Raw genomic sequence first — 8994 nt, forward strand, 5'->3', positions numbered from 1 at the left:
AATTCTGGGGATGCAGAGACCGCCAGTAGGAAGCCTGCTGGATTCAGGAGTGTAGGGGGTGGAGGAAGAAAGGGAGAGCTCCAGAGAGTATGAGGGTTGAGGGAAAATATTTATAAAAGTGGAGGATATTTCAGTATACCCACAGAAAGAAAGCAGACATCATTTGCACTCTTGAATTTATGTAAAGCTAGTGGTTTTCCACCTTGTTGTGCTATATATCCCTTTGCCTTTCCATCATCAGTTATTAAAGAAAACAAGTTTCAAGCACCCATAGGTGAATGCGCTTTCTTTTTGCCAACTCTTCTATTGACTCTATAATTTGCTTGAAGTGTTAAACCGATTTGCTCTAATTCCATGGGATGGATTATACTGAAAGAGGATAGACTGATTAGTTAAAGAAAGGGAAAGGCCTGGGAAACGGAATAACTTTTTAAAAAATCAGCAATATTTGGTTAGCTATAAATGATGCTTCTTACTGCGATCGCTCTTGAAATCCTGTCTTAGGAACTTGAATGGGATTAGTGGAATTGGGAAGGGTCACTTACGGCTTTGCCTCATTTACTGTGATTCAGGAAGAAGATGTGCAATGGACAAATCCTAAGCACCTCACCAATGGCACTGCCATATAAAGCAAGTGCAACCAGCCAGTTCTCACACTGACATTTTGTAATTTTTCCCTGATATGTGATATATATATAGAGAGAGATAATATGTGTATATGGTGAAGACATATTGAAAGTTACGAAACGCTTCTTAATTTTTTTGTAATTTTATTCACTATTTCGTGTAGATGAAGCACTGGACCAAAAGTACTAAGCTGGTTGGTCGAGGTTTACATTTCTTTTCACCAGAATATAAAGGAAATGCAGAATGTCATGAATCATCTGCCCCAATTATGCAACTTTCTACATTTATTAAAAATGTACTTTCTATAGTTATTGAAATGGACTTCTAAGGGTGTCTGGGTGGTACAGCCGGATGAACAGCTGACTCTTGATTTCAGCTCAGGTCATGATCTCAGGGTCATGAGATCAGGCTCCACATTGATGTGGAGTCTGCTTGGGGTTCTCTCTCCCTCTCCTTCTGCCCCTTCCCCAGCTCATGCTCCCTCTTGCTCTGTCTCTCTCTCTTTTTCTAAAAAAAGAAAAATTTCTTAGGAAGCAAAATCAATGCTCACTCTTTATTGACTTTTCTTCATCTGCAAGAGTGTGGGAGAAGAAATTAAGATGAGTAGAAGAAATTAAGAGATATTGAAAAAGACTTCCCAAACTGAAAAATAAAGTCAGGTCTTATGTTTAAATATCTACCAATGGCTAAAAGTTGTCTGTTCATTTTTATTAGGCTCACACTTTGAGATGGTGAGTCAAACTGTGGAGAGCAATGATCAGGCAATAACTATCACTCTGACAGTATGGAAATGAGTCCTGAATCTCTGGAAAACATTACTCTCACATTCCATATGTGAGTGATGAACACCCACGAACCTCTGTTAAACACTTGCAGGTTTGCAAAAGTGCTTTAACATCAACTCTATGGGATGGGGATTTCTTTGACCATTTTTTAAGTAGAAACAGATACTAAGAGAGGTCCTGTGACTTTCCCAGGGCCATACCCAGAGTGAGTGGTAGAAACAGATTCCCTATTTAGACCAGGTGGCTCCTGGGCCCAGGCTCTCAGAATGTGGCCTTGTGTGGTGGTATGTGACGTGAAGGGACCACATAGCATAAGGATTTGAATTTGAGTCTTAATTCCTTCACCCGATGGATAACCTGGCATGCTTCCCTACAAGGGTTACTAAACTCTTTAAAGGTTCTTTGCTCTAGGGTTTTAGTGAGTCTTAAATGAGATAATGTTTATGAAAGCACCTTTTAGTACTAAAATTCTATTGAAACCTTAAGAGTTGTAATGTATTTGCCAAAGGAACGCTGAGCTGATGTTTGGAATGGCCTTGTGGGAGCACTGCCGAAGGTGGGAAAGGTGCCGATGAAACAGTCCTGATCACAAATGCAAGTCCTCCTGGCAAATGTGGCAGATCTTAGAAAAAACACATCCAGGCTCTGTTTTTTTTTTTTTTTTAATCCCTCTAATGTCCCTGTGACTGAGAGAGTTGAGTAGCTGCTGCCAATTCTGTAACTGTTATAATCATTATTCCTACATGATTGATGTGGAAACCAGACACAAGATCATGTGAGTGAGTGAGTGCATGTGTGTGTGTCTAAGTTTGATGCATGGTGCATAGAAATTACCCAAATGGTGCCATTATTGCTGCTACTGTGTTGATGGTCTTCAAAGAGATCAAATTGTAGCTGTTCAAAGATAATCTCCAGATCTGAGTAGATTCCTTTTTATGCCACTGGACAGTGGGGAAGAGAGGTCTTCATTTGGGCAATGGGGTTCATTAAATAGGTCGAATTAACTACAAGGAATGTGATACAGAGGCAATAATAGTATTTTAAAATGTTGCCCGCAATATCTGATGCCAGGAAATTAAGTTGCCTGTAAATTCTAAAACTGGATTGTTGAGGTATCACATCTACAAAGCATTTTCTTTTATTACTCTTTGCCAATCTCTTATAATCCCTTAAGGAAGAAACGTGGTTCTGATAGTTGTCATCTTGTCATGGCCAGAACCAGGCATTACTCTGAAATTCTATTCTAATATTTTCAGAGTAGTAAAATAATAATAATTTAGATTAGCTGCATTGTTATTATATGCCAGTTATCATGGATGCTCTTTGTGAGCATTATCTCATTGGAATCTTGCAAAACTCCATGAAATTGGGACTGTATAGATTTATTGAGGTATCTAGCACACAGCTGTCTGTGAAGCCAGGTAGTTTACCTCTAAATTGGAGATCTTACAAAACTATGCTATTCTCCCTCCGAAAATGCTACAGAAATTTAAACCAAATTAGTAGGACTATAGTATAATAGAGCCTCTTCTACCCTTTGTTTGTCAAACCACTAGAGTGTAGGGCAAACAATGAAAGTTACAGATAAATATTGCTTTGGTGTAGGACGACCAGGATGATAAGGACACTTAAGTCCACATCATATAAAAGCATTTGAAGTGATATTTATTCAGTCCAATAATATGCATGAGTGGTCAACAAATATTTAAAGGGCTGCCAGATAGAAAAGAAGTTAGGAATACATTCTTAAGGGACACTTTTAGTGCTGTTCGGTAGAAGTTATACTGAGATAATAACAGCGATGACTATATGCTAGAAGTGTCTTTAGAACAAACCAGACAAATCTTGTAACAGTCTGACTCAATATGCCTACATCTAGGCCTGCATCCTGGCAGTGCTGAAACATCAGATCTTTACCTTACGACTTTAAGGTCTCTTTCAGAATCTGGTTGCTGAGATCTTAAAAAATGACCAATTAGGCCTTAAAACTCCATGCTGAAAACTATAAACAGAGGCATGTTCACAGACTGCCCCCACCCCAACCCAGCTAAAAGAATTATGTACCAGTGACCCTGTTTGCTTCCTATTTCCACCCCTCTGCCAGGGCAAGGGAGCTACTATCTTACAAGAGAGGACAAATCAATCTATACAAGAGGAGGCAAGCCAGGGCACCTGGGTGGCATAGTAGGTTGAGTGTGGAACTCCTGGTTGCAGCTCAGGTCATGATCTCCAGAGTCATGAGACTGAGCCCCACATGGGGCTCTGCACTCAACACAGTGTCTGCTTGGGAATCTCTCCCTCTCCCTCTCCCTCTGCCCCTCCTCAGCCCAATAAATAAATAAATAGATAGATAGATAGATAGATAGATAGATAGATATTTTAAGAAAAAAAAAAAGACCATGCAAGCCATGAGAGTGTGAGAGAGGTATCTGTACTATAGGTAGAAGAGAATTAATATATATATATATATATATATTATATATATACACACACACAAGTTGTTCAGAGCATTAATAGGAAAATGGTTTGACACAAATTTCTGTGACTAAAGTTACTACAAGTCTCTCTGATACCTTGTGAAAAGCAAAAGCAAAGAATTCTACGTTTCTTTACTTTTGGGTGGTAAATACTATGTTTCTTCAGAATCACATCATTTTGGGGCTGAATCATCTTTGTTTTCCTAAGGTATTATGCTGAAGGACTAATGTACAGGATTTAGGATTTGAGCTCCAGCACTTAGCTATAGTCTATCAGGATGAAAACTGTCACTATAAAAGTGAGGGAAAAGCATATTTTCATCCTGACTGCTAAGCTGTTGGAACAATGTAACTGATGAGGAAGGGTCCATCAAATCAGGGATTATGCAAAAATGTTGAAGAGTTCCAGAGGAGATGATATCCTAGTAATATGTTTATAGTTTGGAGAAAGATTCTATTTAGTTCTTAAAATCTTAACCGGAAACGCAAACTCATGCATGTTCTCTAACTTGAACAACACTTTGCAAAGTACCTAATACAGCATGAACTATACAGGTGGAGCTTATGGTCTGTGTTGTTTTATTTTTCCTCCAAACTTTTGATATCACATAGATATCTCAAGAAGGTCTTATCTATTTTATCTGCTTAAGACTTTTGCTTTGCTTTTGTGATCAAGATCAAATATTCTATTAATTAAACAGACTCTGGAATGATGATGATATAGGTTACTAGTAAGTTTAAAGTCAAGATCGTAGTGATAGGTAGCATGCCAAGAGCTGAAATATGACCTTGGCACCTGTAATAGCATCCACTGTGCTATTAACAAATATACTCCTCCTCCCCTCCACACCTGTCGGTTGAAATATACTTCTCTGTCTGCTTACTTTGGGTTTTGCCAAGTGTCTTGCTCTGTGTCTTAGTCAGCTGCAACTACCACAACAAAATACCATAGATGTGTGACTTAAACAGCAGAAATCTATTTCTCACAGCTCTGGAGGCTAGAAGTCTGAGATCAGGGTGCCAGAATGGTTGGATTCTGATGAGGACTCTCTTCCTGGCTGACAGATGGCTATTTTCTTGCTGTATCCTCATATGGCAGAGAGAGAGGGAGAGGAGAGAGAGATTCCATGATGTCTGACCTTATAAACACTCTGATCCTATTATGCGGTCTCCACTTTCATGACCTAATCACCTCCCAAAGACCCCATCTCCGGACACAGTCATACTGGGGGTTATGGCTTCTACATATGAATTTTAGAAGGGAAGTAATTCAGTCCATAGCATTCTGAGTAATGGAATATGAGTAAAAATAACCTGTACCACCACTGGGTGGAAATGTTAAGAGATACCCATGTGTTCATTTGCTCTCCTACACTCTCACTGTCCGCTTTGAAAAGGACACAGTAAGACACATGGTCCCAGAACAAGAAAACTTGAGCATGACTGGGATAGCCAAACTACAAAGCTGCAAAGAAAACAGTTTATTTTGGGGATTAGGTGTCGCTGCAAAAATAATCCATAGAACAATGATAAAGAGGCTCAGGCTCAGAGAGGTAGAAATATTATTGATTATATGCAAAAACACTTAGGGGACCATAGACTGATATTTTTTGAAGAATACTGAAAGGAATCCATGATAGTGATAAAATTCTTATGCCAAAAAATAGCTTTATGACAGTAATAAGGATAAGTGCCCTCCATTTTTACACTAGACCAAAAGCAAGAAAATAAAACACGAACAAAAAAACCCAGGAGTACATCATATTTGAGTGGGTTGCAGAATAAAGACTTCTGGTTACTCAGAAGCAGCTAAGTTGAATGTATTTAATATGAGTAGTGATATTACTTTCCACATAACAAATTGCCAGAAATTTAACAGCTTAAAACATTCTTCATTTCTTATCACACAATTTCTGTGGATCAAGAGTCTGAGCACAAGTTACTTGGGTCCTGAGCTCAGAATTTCACAAAGCTTAGAGCAAGGTGTTGAGTAGACTGTGCTTCTATTTGGTGGTCTGAATAGAGAAGGATCCACTTAGCCCTCTTGGGTGTCGGCAGAGCTTGGGCTCTTGTAAGTGTAGAATTCATGGCAGCTTGATTCATCAAACACAGAGAGATAGTGGGGGAGAGAATGAATGAATGACAGTCTCTGTTACTAGGAGCTCCTAACTGCAGGGATGGATTGAATCTTCTTTTAAAAGCTTATTTTTAATAAGCTTTCATTTTTAATATGGTGAGACCCACCCAGGGATAATCCATCTTTTAACTAACTCAAAGTCAATAGATTAGGAACCTTAATTACATCTTAAAATCCTTTCATCGTTGCCACGCAACAACCATGGGAATGGCATCCCGTCACCTTTGCCATATTGAATTGGTAAGAAGATCATGGTTTCCACAGTAGACAAAGGGATTAACACGAAGGTATGACTGATGACGGGTCACCATGGGGTATATCTGTCACAACATTAATATAGTATATTGGACTGCAGTGTTACTACAGAGAGCCTCAAGGTCTTCCCATTGATGAAATCAATCCAGACAGAAGACAAAAGGGGGTGTGGTGACTGGGAAGCCAGGACGAGTAAGGAAGTTCAGACCCGAAGCTCTAGGAGGACAGCAGAAGGCTGAAATAAAGCAGCGACAAACTCAGATTCTTACAGAACTGCCACCAAGAAGCCATGTCTGACATAGTATGAGTCAACAAGCCCCTCCATCATCGTCAGAGTCACACAAACACACCCAGGTGCAAAATCAAGGCCAGGTTTGGAAACAATCGCCTCTGATGTGCTAACGCTGGGGGTGCTGGGCAGGGGTACCTGAGCATCTATTTACTCTTCAGAGACCCCAAGAAGGATGGCAAATGTGATTGCATTTCAGCATTGGCTAGGAGGGACATCCAGTGGCAGCTGGGAACTGGGAGGGTTGTCAACAGGTAAGCACATATTCTTGAGCAGGTTTAACGCATAAGGATTCTGAGTGGGAGGGTCCGATAGTGTTGTGTCTGTTCCCTGAGAAGCCGTCCATCCACCAGTTTCAAATCTGGAGGAGAGATACAAAGAATGTCATAAACAGACTACACCTGCTAGTATCTATGTGCCTCCTAATAAGGAGGTGTGCTATCGTAGAAACAATTGGGACTTTTAGGAGTCACATTATATTTGGGGGGAGGGTGTGCGTCCACACATATGTGTGTGTGAGAGAGACAGTCTGCAAAGATTGACCAGGAGAACACTGTGACATGGTGAAACACAGATAGAGGAAGGCAGTTAAAGGAGGAAACAGGATGGCAATTTCTGCTGCTCTAGGCTGCCTCCCACCCCATCTGCCTCCCAGTTCCTTGGGACAATGTTACCTTGGCCTGCTTGACTTCTCCGTCCTCCCCCACCCTCTCCAGTGTGTGACTTCCTACAAAAATGGATTTTAGAACTTCCAGATGTAACCAAAAAATGAGCAGAGGAGAGCTGGGTCTGAGAAACGGGGACAGCGGGGAGGGAGCTGAAAAAGAATGAGGCTAGGCTGATCTATATGGTATGGATCTGAGAAGGTGGGGCAAGTGGAGTAAAGAGGCCAATAGGTGGGTGTCATACATAATAAATGGCTATATTCCCTCAAAAAAAAAAAAAAAAAGAGGCCAATAGGAAGTTGGCTGAGCAGACGGAGGAAGGGCTTCCGAGTCCTGATGATGAGCCCCCAGCTCTCTAGCAGCCTGAGGCTAGAGGAAGTTGTGACAAACGGAAGAGAGATGAGTATTGTCAAGTTTATTGGAATATGATTAATTTTTTTTGACAGATACAAGTAAAAGATTAGAATTATTTTAATTATTATTTTGACTGGTTTTCATCCTGGTACCTCGTTAAAGGCCCACCACCTAATAGACGTCCAATTACCGCTTCTGAAAGAATAAATATGTTCAATTCCCATCCTAACAGCTCAGGTTGGACCCATTCAGCCAATATGAGAGTGATTTATAGAATGTGGTGACAGCTGATGTCACAACAGACCGTGAAACCAGAATTCCACAGTGTGGCCTCAACACACCTTTTTAAACCAATCCAGTTTAACATAAAGTGAGTGGTGGCTTCTTTTATCCAGGTCATTGAAATTGTGCATGTTAGGTCACACAGATGAATCAGAAGACAGAGGAAGCCCTGCAAGTTGAGGTATTTAAATACAACAGGTGTTTAAAATGTCTGTTTCTGGGGCATCTGGGTGGCTCACTCCATTGGGCCTCTCACTCTTGGGTTCATCTCAGGTCTTGAAATCAGGGTCCTGAGTTTAAGCCCCATGTTGGGCTGCACGCTGGGTGTGAAGCCTACTTTTAAAACTTAATTAATTAATTAATTAATTAATAATTAAAAATATGTCTGTTCCAAGAGGACCTGTTCTCTGAAAAACCCAATAATTACCATCTCTATTTTCCTCTATTGATTTATGACTGGGTTCTTCTTTCTTTTTTATTTAAATTCATTTAGCCAACTTATAGTACATCATTAGTTTCAGATGTAGAGTTCAGTAATTCATCAGTTGCATATAACAGTGCTTGCTTATCGCATCACGTGCCCTCCTTAATGCCCATCCCCCAGTTACCCCATCCCTCACCCCTTTCCTTCCAGCAACCTTCAGAGTGTTTCCTAGAGTAAGAGTCTCTCATGGTTTTTCTCTGCCTCTTTGAGTTCTTCCCATTCAATTTTCCCTCCCTATCCCTATGATCCTCTGCACTATTTTTTATATTCCACGTGAGTGGAACTATATGATGATTGTCTTTCTCTGACTGATTATTTCACTCAGCATAATACCCTCCAGTTCCATCCATGTTAATGTAAATGTTAAGACCTCATTCTTTTTTATGGCTGAATAATATTCCATTATATATAAATTATACATATTATATATAATATATAAAATCCATTATATATATATATATATATATATATATATATATATATATATATATTTGTGGATGGACATCTGGGCTCCCTCCACAGTAGACATTGCTGCTATAAACATTGGAGTAATTGTGTTCTTTAATTTACTTGGAATCCTTTCTTCTTTCCCTTCACCTCTCTCTTTTCAGAGCTCATGCCAAACATTTTCTTATCTGT

General features: G+C 39.9%; 1 long non-coding RNA gene across 1 annotated transcript; it reads right to left on the reverse strand.

Moving 5' to 3' along the window:
* Positions 1 to 5699: 5699 nt before the first annotated feature.
* LOC112651755 (uncharacterized) lies at positions 5700 to 7386 on the reverse strand. The gene is made up of 3 exons (XR_003131004.3): positions 7245 to 7386; positions 6709 to 6931; positions 5700 to 5982 (listed from the first exon to the last, which is right to left on the reverse strand). It is a non-coding gene; the product is annotated as an uncharacterized LOC112651755 (long non-coding RNA).
* Positions 7387 to 8994: the final 1608 nt, after the last annotated feature.

This window comes from Canis lupus, chromosome 4 (genome assembly GCF_003254725.2).
Source record: "Canis lupus dingo isolate Sandy chromosome 4, ASM325472v2, whole genome shotgun sequence".
Lineage (NCBI taxonomy): Eukaryota > Metazoa > Chordata > Mammalia > Carnivora > Canidae > Canis > Canis lupus.